General features: G+C 39.1%; 1 long non-coding RNA gene across 1 annotated transcript in view; it reads left to right on the top strand.

Annotated features, from left to right (window-relative positions):
• The first annotated feature begins 621 nt into the window (after positions 1-621).
• LOC144819625 (uncharacterized) overlaps positions 622-18,374 on the top strand; it is a 50,707-nt gene continuing 32,954 nt past the window's right edge. Inside the window, exon 1 of the long non-coding RNA XR_013607484.1 lies at positions 622-710. This is a non-coding gene — a long non-coding RNA (uncharacterized LOC144819625). The remainder of the gene's footprint in view (positions 711-18,374) is intronic.

Raw genomic sequence — 18,374 nt, forward strand, 5'->3', positions numbered from 1 at the left:
AATTAAAAGTAGTGCACCTCTGCTGAAAGTGCAGGTACTCTCCAATTAAAAGTAGTGCACCTCTGCTGAAAGTGCAGGTACTCTCCAATAAAAAGTAGTGCACCTCTGCTAAAAGTGCAGGTACTCTCCAATTAAAAGTAGTGCACCTCTGCTAAAAGTGCAGGTACTCTCCAATTAAAAGTAGTGCACCTCTGCTGAAAGTGCAGGTACTCTCCAATTAAAAGTAGTGCACCTCTGCTGAAAGTGCAGGTAATCTCCAATTAAAAGTTATGCACCTCTGCTGAAAGTGCAGGTACTCTCCCTCAGGCTCTCAGTGCTTTGCCCGGGCCTATGTCATGCTGTAGACAGGCAGTATCCTATCCCGCTTTGCCTTCCCCGCCGCGCACTTCCGAAAACGGAGAGTGATTAATGGGTGTACAGAGGTAAGATAAAACAAAAAGGTAGGAGGCGGAAAGGGTGCCTGTTCTGGCCTCGGGCCGCTCCCGCTCCCCTCGCCTACTTCTTGTGAGGGGGCGGTGACGGGGCGGTCGCGCTCTGTCCCTCCCTGACGCCCGCCCATGGAGGGCTGTCCGTGCCAGGTACCTTTCTGCCACTGCTGCCATCCATCTGTCTTTCCAGGCGCGCTGCCCCAGAGGCGAGAGGGCGCTCTTCCAGGTCCCGGGGGCAGTGGCAGCGCGGCAGAGGCGGAGAGCATCGACCAGGGACTCGGGGTAAGACCCGCTGCAAAGTGATATAAACTGCTGCTAATCTAGCGCTAGCGGCCAGTTTCCTCTCTAGGCGCTAGAGCGGCTGAAGGAAATTTGATAGAACGGGACGGCACTTTTGATGCTTGCATGATGCTCCTTCCACTGGTGCAGGCGATAGGTAAAAAACTTCCCATGGCTTTATCAGTGACTGCGGTGTCCAGGTGGGCGAGCCGCAGGAGCCTGGCTCGTGCTCAACTCGAGGACCTGTTTGAACCTCGAGCCCATATCGAGCCGATCTTTTCATGTGGCTTCAGTCTGCCTGTCATTCTCCCCCTTCACCCAAGAAGTGGAATTACTGTCAGAGCTGCTGACTGTGGAACCAGGTTCGAGTCTCGGCGTCGGCTCAAGCCTGTGATTCTGGGCACATCACTACATTTCCACGTACCTATGACAGTGCATTTATCCTTGTGTAATCAAACTGGTGCTCCCGCAAGGCGCTCAATCTTGGGGTCGAGTTCGCGCTGTATTTAAAAACTGCAGAAAATGAACTAAGAGGTAAAAACAAAGCCTTTAATAAAAGGAAAGACACATTTAGCCATTTCTCATTTGCACAAAATGAAACCTGAAAACCTGAATAAATCGCGGCTTTCATGCTTAACATGTATGATCGAGTGTAAGTCAACTACTTTATTTCATCAAAAAAATGCATTACCGAGTATGAAAAATACTTTTAAATATGTGAGTTCAGACTACCAGTTGTACACAACTATCACTTTTAAGTAGTACTTCTCAGTGCAATGCTTTGATTTAAGCTATTAATATTAAAGCTTCCACAAAATACACTTTTGGAATGCAGGAACTCTGTGTCAGAGGGCCTGCTTGTTTCTGAAAAGTGCCGGTACTCAGCAAATAAAACTATGACGGCTCTCTTGAGAAGTGCAGGTACTCTCAAAATAAAAAAAAGTGCCGGCACTCAGTACCGGCCCATTTAAAGCACTGTTTTACACGAATCTTGTTGATTTCCAAATTTACGATCCGTAGTATGGGCAGTGGGAAACCCCAGAGGGCGCAGACTTTGGGAAAGCCGTCTCACTCACTCTTGCCTCCTGGGTCTAGCCAGCGAAAAATGTAAAACTGTTTCCTGTCACTAGGATGCAATTCGAGGCAAATCTAGTGAACATCGGTGAGTAAGCGGCGTCACACCGTCATATACCTAATTTTGCTGGTAACAGACCAAGCGAGGGGACGGTTCCTTCGCCTCCCCTTAAGCCCCGAAATATGTTAATATCAATAGGTTTTTCGTTTTTCTGAAGTACAAGAAACCTCTTCATCGGAAATGTCGCCCACAGTTCCGTTTCGGCGCTTTCATATTCACTAACGCTGGCTTTGGGGCTTTAGTGCCGGACGGCCTTTTGCCAACTACCACACAAAAGAGTAGAAGGCCAAGTTACGTCACTAATCTCTGATTTAGGCCACACAGTCGCCAACCGCTCTTCTTAGCTTCTACAAATATTCAACAAAAAAAGCACACATATACATTTTTTGTATGTTACTCTTAATTGCGCGGTTTCTTGGCACTCCCAATTTTGAGCATACCCCTCCAGCTGAATTATAGCCCCATACTTCCATGACATCACCGAAATCAGTTATGCCGAGTGCTTCAAATGGAAATAGAGAAGTGCAGGTACTCACTATTTAGAGCACCTGTTTGCTTCTGAATAGTGCGGGTAATGGCCCATTAAATATATTTTAACCAGTGCTTTAAATGGACGAGTACTGAATACCTTAACTTCATTAATTTGAAAAGCAGAGTACCTGCACTTCTCAGGACCAAACATACACTCTATGTAGTGAGTACCTGCACTTCTTAGGACCAAACGCATACTCTAAATAGTGAGTATCTGCACTTCTATATTTACATTTAAAGCACTAATTGCAACAGTGCTCGAAGTGCAGCAACTCACCCTTTCACATTAAAGAAGTGCAGGTACTCAGTACTGAACAGTACCTGCCCATTTAATGTGCTTGCTATTCTCATCTTACCACCAGAACGTTGGGGTGCTTTAAGCTCTCTGCAGCAGGTGCTCAATCTCCTGAGCTAGTTGAACAATGCTGCATCAGTATGGCGGTTACCTGAACACGTACTGATTTTGATTCATTCTAAGTTGAGAATATTTTTGCACCAGTCCGAAAATGATGGAAACGGATTGTGAAGCATGTATTGCTGATGTAAAGTTTTGTAAGTTTTAACAAATTCCAAGAATACGTTTTGTCAAAAAAAATATTAGTAATGTGCTGTTTTTTGCCTTAAATAAGTAAGAGGAACCCATAAAACAGTGCAAATAAGTTTTCAATTTTATTTGTGTGTGCAACTCCTTGATTTGGAGCAAATCAGGTGTACTACATTCCTTGTTGAAAAATGTGTATAAATTGGATTTAATCAATTTCCCTAATATCAATATTTTTTTATGCATCACTTTGTATATTACTGCTGCTATTTCTAATAGTTGTAAAAAAAGACGTTTGTTTTTACCTGATTTTAGTGGTACTCAGTTAGTTGACCTCAAAAGAATGGAAGGCTGACTGGGCCTTTCTGGAATTCAAAGTTGCGACCCGTATTCGATTTACTTTGCGCTCTATTTTAATAACGTGAGATGCATGACAGTGTGAGTATTTAACTCACTGAACCATCTTGCTGGCTGTTTTTGCAATAATGCACAACTTTGTGTAAAATGGCGCCGGTGGCGTTTGCTTTAGTCCAACTGTGGGGCATGCACAAAGGAATATTTTTAGAGTTGCATATTATTCCTTCTGGTAGAGCTGGCATAAACAACAAATAGATGGAACAAGCATTGCAGAATATATGTTGCAACTCCGTTACACTACTATATATATATATATAGTAGTGTAACGGAGTTGCAACATATATTCTGCAATATATGGCTGGCATAAAGCTGGTATAAACAACAAATAGATGGAACAAGCATTGCAGAATATATGCTGCAACTCCGTTACACTACTATATATATATATATATATAGTAGTGTAACGGAGTTGCAACATATATTCTGCAATATATGGCTGGCATAAAGCTGGCATAAACAACAAATAGATGGAACAAGCATTGCAGAATATATGCTGCAACTCCGTTACACTACTATATATATATATATAGTAGTGTAACGGAGTTGCAACATATATTCTGCAATATATGGCTGGCATAAAGCTGGCATAAACAACAAATAGATGGAACAAGCATTGCAGAATATATGTTGCAACTCCGTTACACTACTATATATATATAGTAGTGTAACGGAGTTGCAACATATATTCTGCAATATATGGCTGGCATAAACAACAAATAGATGGAACAAGCTTTGCAGAATATATGTTGCAACTCCGTTACACTACTATATATATATATATATATATATATATATATATATATATATATATATATATATATATATATATATATAGTAGTGTAACGGAGTTGCAACATATATTCTGCAATATATGGCTGGCATAAACAACAAATAGATGCAACAAGCATTGCAGAATATATGTTGCAACTCCGTTACACTACTATATATATATAGTAGTGTAACGGAGTTGCAACATATATTCTGCAATATATGGCTGGCATAAACAACAAATAGATGGAACAAGCTTTGCAGAATATATGTTGCAACTCCGTTACACTACTATATATATATATATATATATATATATATATATATATAGTAGTGTAACGGAGTTGCAACATATATTCTGCAATATATGGCTGGCATAAAGCTGGTATAAACAACAAATAGATGGAACAAGCATTGCAGAATATATGCTGCAACTCCGTTACACTACTATATATATATATATAGTAGTGTAACGGAGTTGCAACATATATTCTGCAATATGTGGCTGGCATAAAGCTGGCATAAACAACAAATAGATGGAACAAGCATTGCAGAATATATGTTGCAACTCCGTTACACTACTATATATATATAGTAGTGTAACGGAGTTGCAACATATATTCTGCAATATATGGCTGGCATACACAACAAATAGATGGAACAAGCTTTGCAGAATATATGTTGCAACTCCGTTACACTACTATATATATATATATATATATATATATATATATATATATATATATATATATATATATATAGTAGTGTAACGGAGTTGCAACATATATTCTGCAATATATGGCTGGCATAAAGCTGGCATAAACAACAAATAGATGCAACAAGCATTGCAGAATATATGTTGCAACTCCGTTACACTACTATATATATATATATATAGTAGTGTAACGGAGTTGCAACATATATTCTGCAATATATGGCTGGCATAAACAACAAATAGATGGAACAAGCTTTGCAGAATATATGTTGCAACTCCGTTACACTACTATATATATATAGTAGTGTAACGGAGTTGCAACATATATTCTGCAATATATGGCTGGCATAAAGCTGGTATAAACAACAAATAGATGGAACAAGCATTGCAGAATATATGTTGCAACTCCGTTACACTACTATATATATATATATATAGTAGTGTAACGGAGTTGCAACATATATTCTGCAATATATGGCTGGCATAAAGCTGGCATAAACAACAAATAGATGGAACAAGCATTGCAGAATATATGTTGCAACTCCGTTACACTACTATATATATATAGTAGTGTAACGGAGTTGCAACATATATTCTGCAATATATGGCTGGCATAAACAACAAATAGATGGAACAAGCTTTGCAGAATATATGTTGCAACTCCGTTACACTACTATATATATATATATATATATATATATATATATATATATATATATATATATATATATAGTAGTGTAACAGAGTTGCAACATATATTCTGCAATATATGGCTGGCATAAAGCTGGCATAAACAACAAATAGATGCAACAAGCATTGCAGAATATATGTTGCAACTCCGTTACACTACTATATATATATATATATAGTAGTGTAACGGAGTTGCAACATATATTCTGCAATATATGGCTGGCATAAACAACAAATAGATGGAACAAGCTTTGCAGAATATATGTTGCAACTCCGTTACACTACTATATATATATAGTAGTGTAACGGAGTTGCAACATATATTCTGCAATATATGGCTGGCATAAAGCTGGTATAAACAACAAATAGATGGAACAAGCATTGCAGAATATATGTTGCAACTCCGTTACACTACTATATATATATATATAGTAGTGTAACGGAGTTGCAACATATATTCTGCAATGCTTGTTCCATCTATTTGTTGTTTATGCCAGCTCTACCAGAAGGAATAATATGCAACTCTAAAAATATTCCTTTGTGCATGCCCCACAGTTGGACTAAAGCAAACGCCACCGGCGCCATTTTACACAAAGTTGTGCATTATAGCAAAAACAGCCAGCAAGATGGTTCAGTGAGTTAAATACTCACACTGTCATGCATCTCACGTTATTAAAATAGAGCGCAAAGTAAATCGAATACGGGTCGCAACTTTGAATTCCAGAAAGGCCCAGTCAGCCTTCCATTCTTTTGAGGTCAACTAACTGAGTACCACTAAAATCAGGTAAAAACAAACGTCTTTTTTTTACAACCATTAGAAATAGTGAGCAAATGGTGAGCAAGGCGACAGGATCGCCAAAACGCGTCGGATCGCGGCACCCTTGGCACACTGAAACGAAATAAATAAAAAAACTCTGCTGCATCATTACCGGATTTGGTGTCCGTTCTTCTCCTGGGGAGTGCTGGCTTGTGCGGTGCGCTGTGGGAGTGTCAGCGTATATATATATATATAGATATATATATAGATATATATATATATATATATATATCTTAAACTGAAACTTCCTTCTGAAACAGGGAGTTTGTGGATATAATTTTATGCATTTTCCAAAACACCTTGTTTGTTGTGTCCATGTTTTAGGACACTACCAACGTTCTCCTTCAAATATATATTTTGTCTGAATTGTTCTGTAAATTCAGAGTACATATGCTTTGACCAAAACCTTTAAAATTTGTATTCAAAGCTTTAAATGTGTTCGAAAAACGCTGAATGAGATACAAAATATTTTACTTCACAAATGTGTTCTGCAGACTAAAATCAAGCTGGTATTTGCTGTCAACATGTTATTCACATTTGTTAATTACACACACTTTCAATGAAAATAAAAATCCTTGGGATATATGTTTTATATATAAATTTAGTTCTTCAGGAGTACAACCTTAATTCTGAACCATGCTGCTTGGCCTACTTTGGTCAGACACTATTTGCCCAATTCTCAAAGCTTTTTTCTGTCTCCAATTTAAGTTTTGCTGTGTAAAAAAGCAATGTATCCTTCCAAGTCTTGAATCATAAAAGCGGTATTTGGGAATTGAATTGCAAAGTTCACTCACAGATAAAAAAAATCAGGCCTTACTGTGGATTCCCACTGTCGTAAGGTTAGGATTATGGATGGGATAGGGTGTGTTAGGGGTGAGAGGGAGGTTCTACAAAATGCAGTGAAAACCTTAAAAAGTTTGTGGATATTACCAGATATTTTGAAGGTGTATATATATATTTTCTCTCTCTCTCTCTCTCTCTCTCTCTCTCTCTCTCTCTCTCTCTCTCTCTCTCTCTCTCTCTCTCTCTTGTGAAAGAAAATGTATCTTGGGTCGCAAAGGTAAAATGTATACCAGGTGTTGGTGGACACTGCATTTTCATATGACCTATACCACAGGAATTATGTTATGTGATGCACAGCGTTTTCTGCACTATTATGAATTTGTCACTTGGCACATAAGCCATCACCTGTTGCATAATTTGCAATGTTCAACCTATTTATTTCCCAGCTAATTTGGATCAAAAATTAGTTACTAAAATCTCCACATATGGTGCAGTGCAGGGACAGTTCCTTACAAGCTAACTGGACACTTTTCAGTTGCTTATCACTGTATTCAAGTATTAAACTGGTTCTAAGGAGAGGAAATGTGTGGCCTGAGAGGATTAATGTTGGTTACAGTGACGATATCAAAATAATATGGCCACAGAATTTGCTGCATTTTGCCACGTAATTTACCATTTCTTGTCTCGTAATTTAGTCGATCTTGATGCAGAATTTAGTACTTCATTGTAGCATAATTCCAGCGGGCCTACTTATTTCCTATTTATGTAATATTACCATGTCCAACCCTTGAATAGTTGGCTGTAAGACTACAAGGTTTGCCAAAAATCCAGTGAGGAGATAGCATGTACATGTGCAAAAGGAACAGCTGCTGCAATGTGTTATGGGTTCAATCAGCACTTAAAAAACGTAGGTTTCTTGGATGGTCTGCAGTGTGTTCCTGCTCAAAATAGATTTACTGTGAGAGCAGACTGGCAAGATAACTAAATGCCATGGTTGGTAAGTCATCCAATTTTTATGGGTTATGACTTGTCTGATGACTGACCAGTTTGCGGTGAAGCCCATCACCGCTGATCGAAATGCTTCAGTTGGCTATCTCATTTTAGTTGCAGATGGTGTGGCGGAGCTGAGATTTTAATTCATTTCCTCCATTCAAGACTCAATAACTATACACTGTGGGAGGCTGGGAACATTATTGGAAATATATATAAAACAAAAAAACAGCCATTATATTTATGGTTTGTTGATTTTAAAGCCGCCTTTGACTGGGTGGATAGGCAAATTTTATGGAGGGAATTGCATCACTATGGTATTCATCACACAGACTTTTAAATATTTGTTTCGACTTCCACCCAATGCATCGCCTGCTCAGATCAGGCTGGAATTTGGCCTCTGCAACCAGCAAATTGCAAGGTTGGGTCAATATGTAAAGACCTGGAAACAAATTAAAACTAATATTAATAATCCAATGTGTGGTCTACTGTGGCAAGAGATGCAACAGAATTTACAAATATCTTCAAATGGTTCTGAAAGAATTGTCAATTGTTGATATCTGGGAAATGTCTTTAACTCCGCATGTTTTTAAGAAAATAATTAACAAATCAGTAAAACATCTATCTCTTCTGAAAGACAAAGAATTGTTTATCAAGAGATTGCCTGCATGGATGACAGTGAATGAATATACAAGTCTTAATTTTCAACCATATTTAAGAATACCCTGGACAGTACAAACCAAAAATATATTTATGAAAGCAAGATTCGGCAACTTGCCAGGCTTAAAACATACGATGCCTTGATTAAGACCATCTACACCGACTCCTTGCAGATGATGCAATTTATGGCAAGAAAATATTATTCATTTGGTTTGCATATGTACTGTAATGACTGCTGAAAGAAAGCGATATTTGAAAAACGGCTTCATTGATAGAGGTGTTCGCACATGTAGACATGCTATGGTGGTTTGTTTTTGACCAATGGACATTATAATGAACGCTAATTTCACTACATTTTTGATACTTGTAAAAAAGAAACTGGACGCCAGTGAGTCGAGCCCAGAAAATTTGGAGGTTTTGAATAGCTAGAAATTTGTTTTTGCACTATACAAATGAACTTGCACATACGTAATGAAATTTTATAGGCTATTACCATAAAGAGTTTTATCAATATGTCTTGTAAAAATGACGGATTGAATTAATGTTTATAATGTTTTTTTGGTATAATCTGAAGAAATTGTCTGAATAAGATTATTAAGAATTTTTAGATTTATTTGCTATGTTTTAAAGGGTGTATTAAAGATTGTTCTAATTGTAAGATTTTTATTAATCATACAATAAAATTTTACTTACACTTTTGGAGGCGTGGCAAAGCTCGTGCTGCTTTTGCCTTCATTTCTCTTACCTGAGCATGTGTGATAAGATCTAGTTGTGTTTCAGCTTCAAATACTATTGTTATATCTCTCCTGAATGCTAAAATTAACAAAAAGATTACACAGGAATCTTAAATGCGTGCATGTCAAGTCATGCCATGCCTACAACATTTTACCCAGGAACTTCCTAATTTAATAGGGATACTGTGTGGCTTGCTTCCTCTGCCTTAATTTCCAGGTAAACCTTGAAAATACATTTGAAAGAAAAGGGGTTACAGGCGCACATGATCACTCATGATCTTGTTCTACTGCACCAGTACCCAAGACACTTCTGAGAAGCCCCCATCAAGCTCTGCATGGCATCCATGCTCAGCTCATAGCCACATACAGATGGCTGTGAATAGTGCTGATCATTGGCAAAGAACAGTACATGAAACTTGTTTGTACATGTGAAAGAGTAGTTAAGAGAATCCTATTACTTTGTTGGAGAGCTTCCTGCTTTTTTGCTGTGTTCAAATACAAACTATTTATTCTTAGTTTTAAAAGATTTCTCTCTGTTGGACACTGTTCGGGGATAATTTTGCATACATTTAATAATGGTCTTAAATTTTGCGAAACTGTTAAAATCACGTCTAACTTCAGTTACTTTTAAGCTCTATTTTGTACACAGACTGAGGAATGGCCTCAGATTGCAAGTGGGAGGTGAAGTGGCAAAACAGTCAAAAACATGTTCCATCCAGGATCTTATGCAGACTGTAACACTGAACTCCAGTATGCCCCAATCACTTTTCAGCACACATTAATGGTCGTTCATGAAACGGTCACCAGGGTAGGCTTCCCATGAAGGGATTATCTTTGAGATTGAAGGGTATAGATCTGGAGACTCTCACAGAATATTATTTGAGGGTAGAGATTAGTCATAAAATCAGGGTAGCCAGAGAATTTGAAGAATCACAATATGTGCCTTAACTTGATCTTATAAATATTGTGTTGTATCAGTTGAGGTACACCTGGTTTGAGTGCTCTACGAATGTCGTTCCAACATATTTGCTATATGTAACGATGGACTTGGGTCGAATAAAATTACCCTTGTTGTGTAGAAAGTTGCTTTAATAGAAATTGAAAAGTGTAGAATTGATCAGCCTGGATTTGGGGATTGGTGGTTGCAAATCAGTATAGACTTTTCTGTTTATGTGTGCTTCGATATTATTAACATATGGCTGGGTCTGAACTGGGGTGGCGAAGTGAGCTAAAGAATGATGATGGATTCAACACAGATGTGTGACTGTGGGTGAGTATCTGAAAAGTTTCGGTGCTCCGTCCATCATCTTTGTATTTGCTTGATATTATTCACAGCAGCAGTGATTTGTGTGTGGAAGTTCTGAAGATAGTGGGATTTTGAAGAGAAGTTTCTCAAACTAGAATTTGTCTAAGGGGCTGAGTTGGTCCAAACTGAGCTTCCAATGTGCTTGAGCGCTTAAGGATTAGGCAACGAAAATGTCTATGTAGCCATAAAGTAAAGTGCACAATTGCAGGCTGTCTTTTCCATCAGAGGGAAAAGGCACAGATATCAAGCTGATGAACAGATGCCTAATTCGGGCATGTCTTCCTTCATAGCTTCCAACCAGTTGGCATGGAAAGAGGCTAACCAGCTCACCACTGTACTCCTAAGCGCTAGTCAGACAGAAGAGTTGATCAGATGATACTAGTATAAAGGGAATGACAAAAATGGGATCATGTAGCAATATCAAATAGAATTTTATAAATTGATGGTTTTGCTGCATTCCTGCTCGAGGTTCAGTGGTTGACATAGTTTCCATTTATTTCTTTTGTTCCCATGCCGTGTATTGCTCGACATATATGTACATGATTCTGTTGCCACTTTTGATAATGCTGTTAAAAGTCAGATTAAAAAAAATGCTGTTAAGCAGCACACCGATCTCCTGAGCAGGAGGTGTTTACCATCTTGTCAAGCTTTTATTTAAGACCATGTGTTGAATTTTCATTTTGTGGTGAATTTCGAATGTAATGTTGCCTCAAGCTGTATTTCATGTGTTGGATACCATGTTATTAATTAATGTTTTTCATGGTAATGTCAATTACATAAAAAGACAACATAAAAAATACGAAACAACAGCTAAATCATAATTTGTATAGTGTATAATGTTCTGGGCACAATTCTTCCAGCACCTGCCACTGTTTAGTGCCCCTGTCCAGCAGATCAAAGATTATAGTACATAGGAAGGTGCACCAGGAAATAGTTGAACTCCAATGTGTATTCAAAGTATATCCTTAATTCTCTTTTCTTCAATGAAAAAGGTTAAAATCCAGCCACTGCGTTTCGCTCCAAATGCTCCTGGAACTTCATCAAAGCTCTAAATAGTGTCAAGCAAGTGTTTTCTTTGATCCTTTAACATGACAGTCCATCCACACAATATAAATTGAAAGTCCTCCACATAAGTTTATCATTCGGATTAGTAGCTTTCGGTTAGTACCGAAGAAATTCATGGAACACTCTGTTCGATACCATAATAAGTATCCTGTGCGCCCATCAGTCTTAGAAGCTCCATATCGAAAATAGTGTTCCATGAATTTCCAGATTTTTAAATTGGGAACTGCAGTCAAAAGAAACAATAGCCACCCTTTTCTGAAGGGCAAGTCACTCTTCAAAAATATTCAGCTGTAAATTCTTGAAGTGGCCCAATATGTTCTGTGCCGTGTCCTCAACTGGAAGAAATCTGCATTGCTTGAGCTTGGAGAATTTTTACGAAGCTGCATATTTCTTTACATTTGTTTGCAATACAACAAAAATATTATCTAAGCAAAAGTTTTGCCTCATAGTAGGGCAAATGGGAATAGATGTTGTTTCTTATAGCATTCAAGATTTCGCAAAAAAATATTGCCCGTTTGTGTATAGTTTTTTAATTGAGCAAGATAAAATGGAAAGCTGCTGAGTGATTTTAGATGGCAGTACACGGGGAGAGCATTGATAAACAATAGTACGTACAGTAAAGGATATAAATGAGATTTCCACTTTGGCTTTTGGTGTCATAGAAAATGGATGGGTAGGTCTTTGTATATAGGGCACTCTATGATTTATTCCTCAACATGTGGGAGCAGTCCAAAGGATCTTGCATTTGAATGCATAAATTAATTAGGGTCACGGAAAAATGATTGCTCTTTACAAGGTTTCTCTAATACAATAATCCGATGCTGCCAATCCAGTTCGACTTGGTTGTACCAATCGCATCAGTTTTCACTCCTTATGGGTCTTCATCACGGGCACAAAGCCATTTTAAAACTATGTAAATGGTTTTAAGTGTTACTGATTCATGACCAGTAACACAATTAGAACTGATTGACCGTATATCTGACTTTCCCTTTCTTTGAGGTTACACCCCATGGAACCTCCACCACACTGATACTTTCCTCACTGAAAGTTGTGCAATATTTGTATAAATTACACATGATTAACTTTAACATTTTGGACTTTCTTGATACAAACTAAAGACTTCTCTGGCTTCATGAGTCGTAAATAAGCTGGGCTTATGAAAAACCAATATTTTCCGTGAGTTAATCAGACACAATGTTTATTTAACCCCTTCCATGCTGGTGACGAACCCCAGCCGTCACGCTCTGCGGAGCTCGTGTGCTGATGACGACTGGGGTTCGTCACGGCCCCGCCCTGTTCTTTTGTTTACCACACAGCGGCGGAAACGGCCCAGCATGGAAGGGGTCAATATTGTAATGTTTTCCTTTTTGCATTGCCATTGATGTGCTCAGTCCATCTAAAGGCATTTTCTAAATGTAAGCGTATATGGTGACAGTGGCCACTGCAAACGTTTTTGTGCCTCTTTTTCCTTGGCCCCCCCACCAAGATAAAAATCCCGCCTATCGGCGATAAACAATATCTCATATGAGTTGTGCCTTTCCTAACTGCAGCGTTTCCCCCTGCATTTTGCATATTTCATGTGTTTTGTCCTTTAATCTGCCACAAGTGATATCTTCCTGTGCTATGCAATGTGCCTCACATAATTTGATCTATGAAGCGTTGCCTCCCCTGTGTTGTTTTGTGCATTGATAGAGAGTTCTTAGACCTCTGGCATACAGCATACAGCCACATTACTAATATACCACTAACAACTTAAAATCACTTTAGAATTTGTGAAAGTGTAGGTTAAAGCATGCCAATCTTTGGGACTCACAGTAGATCATAAGTTATTGCAAAAGTGTTTGGATTTGCTACTGCTAACATCAGCCAGGCGTTTTTTAGTGCTTTTAGTAAAGGGGACTGATTTAACTACTGCGAAAACTATCTTTTGACATGCAGTTGTTAAGAATTGTTTGCAAATCATACCTTAATAAATTGTCCATAGTCTGCAGTATTGGCTCTTGCAAACTGTTCTTGATGGGCAAAAATCCTTCACTTGATTACCAAAGCACTGTTTGAAAAAAATCAGTTGCGTACCTGTTAAATAAATGTTGTTGATGAATGCCGCTACAAACTGGAGGAGCAGATTCATTGGTTATTCCGGGGGAACGGTTCTCACTTTTTAAATCCTAAACATTTTGACTTTTTTCCTCAGTGCTCTTCTTTGCATAATTTAATTTGAATTTCAAGAATACATTAGATTAGTATTTTGCACAGTGGCAACAATTTCTGCTTACAGGCATTTCAACAAGTTTTATTGACAAAGCATGTTCAAATCTGAATTTTGTCTAGCTTCCAAAGTGTCTTCCTTCTTGTGCACTTTGTTTAAAAAAACAACTGCTTCTTTTACCAATTTGTAGTCTTAACCGCAATGTAGTTTTTTTTAACTGTTTCTCATTCTGCTAAATGTAATGAGTTAACTGTTGAATATTTGATCAATGCTCAGTGGATTAACACTGCAGATGCAGAATCTCTTGCATGTGCAGGTAAGAGGTAGGGATCTTTGCAGGGCCTCCTTTTACATCCATCCTTTAGAGCCTGAGGAAAATACATTTGATTACAAAAGCGAAAAACTGCCAGATTGTGGCACTAGACAGGCACCAACAGGGCAGCCTCTGCACATACATTCCATGAAATACTTACTTCTGTGTTTTTTGTATTCCTTAACTGCATTCTCCCCAAAAATATATTTTTGGGAACTATGTGACTCTCTACATGTACTATATATTGCATTTCGCTAGATCACCCTAAAAGTAACAATCTGGGCAACAGTATATATTTTTTTACCTTCATTTTCAATTGCATTGGGTTGATCTTCCTAAGACTATGGGCTACTGATGATTGAATCCCTACATTCCTTTTCAATCACTTGTGAGAGCATATTACAAGTATTAACATTTTCTAGGTAAAATCGTAAAATTTCTACTCACAGTGTAAATTACCTGTGGGATAAATGCACATATACTTTTAAAGTTCAAAGCAACACGTTACATTCCATGTTAGTAACAGCTAAGCAGACCTCACATATACTAATACATTCTTCATAATTGAGTTTTTCTGTGTTTCTTGTAAGTATATTTTAAGTGGACCTCACAAATACTATTGTATAGGTTATATACCTATGACTTCAAGGCTTGGTTTGACTGCAGTATTAGTATCATTCCCATGGGACTGTGTAGCATAAAATATTAGGTAAAACATCTTGCATCCATCTAACACTGGTCAGATAAGTAATATTGTCTCCTACCACAGGTCTCCCTATTGCACCTACCATTTTCTTTCTAGCTGTGGGCCTGTTTCACAGAGGTAAACATACACTTGTATGCAAGTTTCCTACTATTTTGTATACACAAATAACGCACAGAAGTTTACGACTTACTATACTCCCTATGCTTATGTATGTGGATTTCTCCACAATTGGAGATTCTGCAATTGGGGGGGAGAACTCCGCACATGTAACTATAGGGTGTGCGGAGTCATAAAACTCCGCACTTAGGGGCCGATTAGGATTGCAGTGAATCCGCATCCTCCGGGGATGGCGGAAACCACCGCCGGCCCGGAGAATGCGGATTCACCGCTGCGGTGGCTACAAAGACCCCCCGCCAGATTAGGATGGCGGTAGGATCAGCGGCGGACGGCAGGTCCGTCTGCCGCTGATCCGCGGGGTGTAGCCTGCTATTTGGTGGCAGTGTCTGCAAGACACCGCCAGACAAATTAGGAAGCATGTCTAAACATGCTTTTCCGCGGCGGTTTTTCCGCCGTGGAAAAGCATGTCGACCTTTACTTCTGGGGGGGCCCTTGCGGGCCCCCAGGGTGAAGGGGTGGTGGGGTGCACATGGGGGCTACCTATGGTACCCCCCTGCATTTGCATTCACAAAGCGACAGGCACCGTGCGGTGCCTGCTGCTTTGTGCATGCAAATGCAATGCATGCAGTTTTAACATTGCGGCGGGTGCTGCTTCAAGCAGCACCCGCCGCAATGTTAAAGTTACAGGATGTGACCGCCAGGGTGGCGGTCACACCCTAATTCGCACGGAGGGACCGCCGCTGCCCCTGTGGACGGTCCCTCCACTTCTGGGGTGGCGGACGGACGCAGGTCCGTCCGCCATCCTAATAGGCCCCATAGTTTGTGAATACCAAAAACTAGTAAACTCACACAAAAGTGTAAGTTTACCTTTGCGAAGCAGGCCCTCCGTGTATAATTGAGTTGTGTCTGTATTTATTTATATTCGGCCAGTGATGCACTTCACCCGAGCAGATTGTGTTGGCTCAGCAGTGGGCAACACTCACATCTGCAAGAAAAGAAATGGGAGTGTTTTTAGCACTTGCAATCAGGTGTATGATATACTACAAATACACCTGCTGGGATCCGACGATCATATTCTTCCCATTAACCAGTGCGAACCACATTCCAACTATTTTTTGGGTATACAGGTTTGCTCTGGCCAAATACAGCAAGACCAACACACCATGACTAAATCAGTAACATTTCCTAGAACCTTACGTAAAATACAGATAGACTCAAAAACAATCAGGAGGGTGTGATAGTGTTCTATACATATGACGATGACATAACTACTGAAAAACGATGGTATTGTGCATTCATAAATGTTTGGGCATTCTGGTCTGCCGATGTTCCTAATATCTGGGGCAGAGAATGTGGCCTTACGGCTAGAGCAATCAACCGTGACGAGTCTCGGCAGGGACGCTCCACATCCTGTGATTCTGGGCAAATCATGTAATCTCCCCGTGCCTAAACAAAACAAAATAAAATGAATGTGTCCATCTATAACGCAACTGGTGCTCCTGTAAAGCGCTCTGATTCCTTCGGGTCAAGTTTGCGCTATATAAACCCCCCAAAAAAATATCTGTTGTTTTAGGCAATATAAACAGACCGGACTGTGGATGAAATGCATTTCAAATGCCTTATCTGACGAGGAAGTACAGCCATACTGTAGCAAGCAGTTTTGTGAACAGTACAGCTATGAAGTCAGGGCACAGTGTGTCAACAGCACAAGAACTGAAGAGATGTATAGATGCAAAAGTGACTTACACTCTGGCAGATTCAAACAAACAGCAGAATTAGAACTGTCTCCTGTGCCAACTAAATTAGGTTTGATCAATCAGAAATGTGCGTCCGTGCGCCACAGACACACCTTTGTAGTGTAAATGTGTCTCCGTGAGTCTAGCATAGGTTTTTGTACAGGAAGGTTTCCCTTCCAGGACAAAATACTATGCATAGACTTACTTTAAACCTCCTCCCACAGCATACATGCAAAACCATCTGAAATGGGCGCTATTTTCTGATGCTAAACCTTTCAGTAAATAGGGATTAGTGTCAGAAACCTTGGGGGGTTATATCAGAACGCCCATGCACCACTCATGGTACGCTCCCCCATCCCTCCTAGCACTAAGTAATGCAAAGCAGCGCTATGCACTGCTTTGTGTTACTTTCAAGTTATTTTCCAGCATAAAACAGGTTTTACGCTAGAAAGTAAATAGCAGGAAAAAGATTTTGCACCACTTTTGTGATGCAAACACAGCATTTAATCTTAGTAAATAGACCCATTAGTACGTTGATTACTCTTAATATTTTTAAATTTGTGCAGATCCAGCAAAGGGACTCCAGTTAAAAAGATGGGCCATAAAAAGGGTCCATTTGCTAATAAGTTTGGAGCCATTTTACACAACATTTGACAGACGCCTTAAAGGTTTTTAGCTTTCTATTAGTATTTTAAGTTTTGCGCTAATACATCACTTTTTAATTGGCTCACAGCTTATGCACTGTTAGTGAATCTGCATCAGGTGTGGCAGGGAGTTAGTAAATTACATCTACAGCAAGTATTTTAGTTTTTGTGAAGATCCAGTTGGGGGGGGGGTTGGCGGGCGACAATGGGAGGTGCTCACAATATTTTTGATTTATGAATACCATTATCAACTGTTGATGGATTTGCACAAAATCTGGCAAGAGAGAAGTCTTAAAAGTGTTCATTTGTTATTAACACTGGCGCTGTATGGTGAATCCGCACAAAGTTTTGGAGACAATAGACATACTTGATGTCGATCTTCGATGAAAGCTGTCTGTAGACAAGACCTATAAATGAACACTTCAAGAGAACAACCTATGCTTACCTCCTCTTTTTAGGAGATTCTAGTTGCCTGAATGGGAATTCTTTTTAAGAACATTAATTTTGCTGTATTCCCAGCGACAGAGCTTATTTTCTTCTAGCGTGTTATACAGTGCATTGAATTATAATTGTGCAACGTTGTTTGCGTGCATTATGGGCAGACCCTACACTTTCTGAAATATGTCTGGGTGACACATCTATCTTTATAGAAAAAAACATTACATCAGTTCATCGCAACAATCAACCTCCCACCTAATCTCAACTCAATTACATGGTTCTTGCTAAAAATTTTACCAAAGTTTGGCCCCTACAGTTGTAATAACACCCCAAAATCTAAATGTTGGCAGAA

Source organism: Lissotriton helveticus, chromosome 2_1 (assembly GCF_964261635.1).
Source record: "Lissotriton helveticus chromosome 2_1, aLisHel1.1, whole genome shotgun sequence".
Lineage (NCBI taxonomy): Eukaryota > Metazoa > Chordata > Amphibia > Caudata > Salamandridae > Lissotriton > Lissotriton helveticus.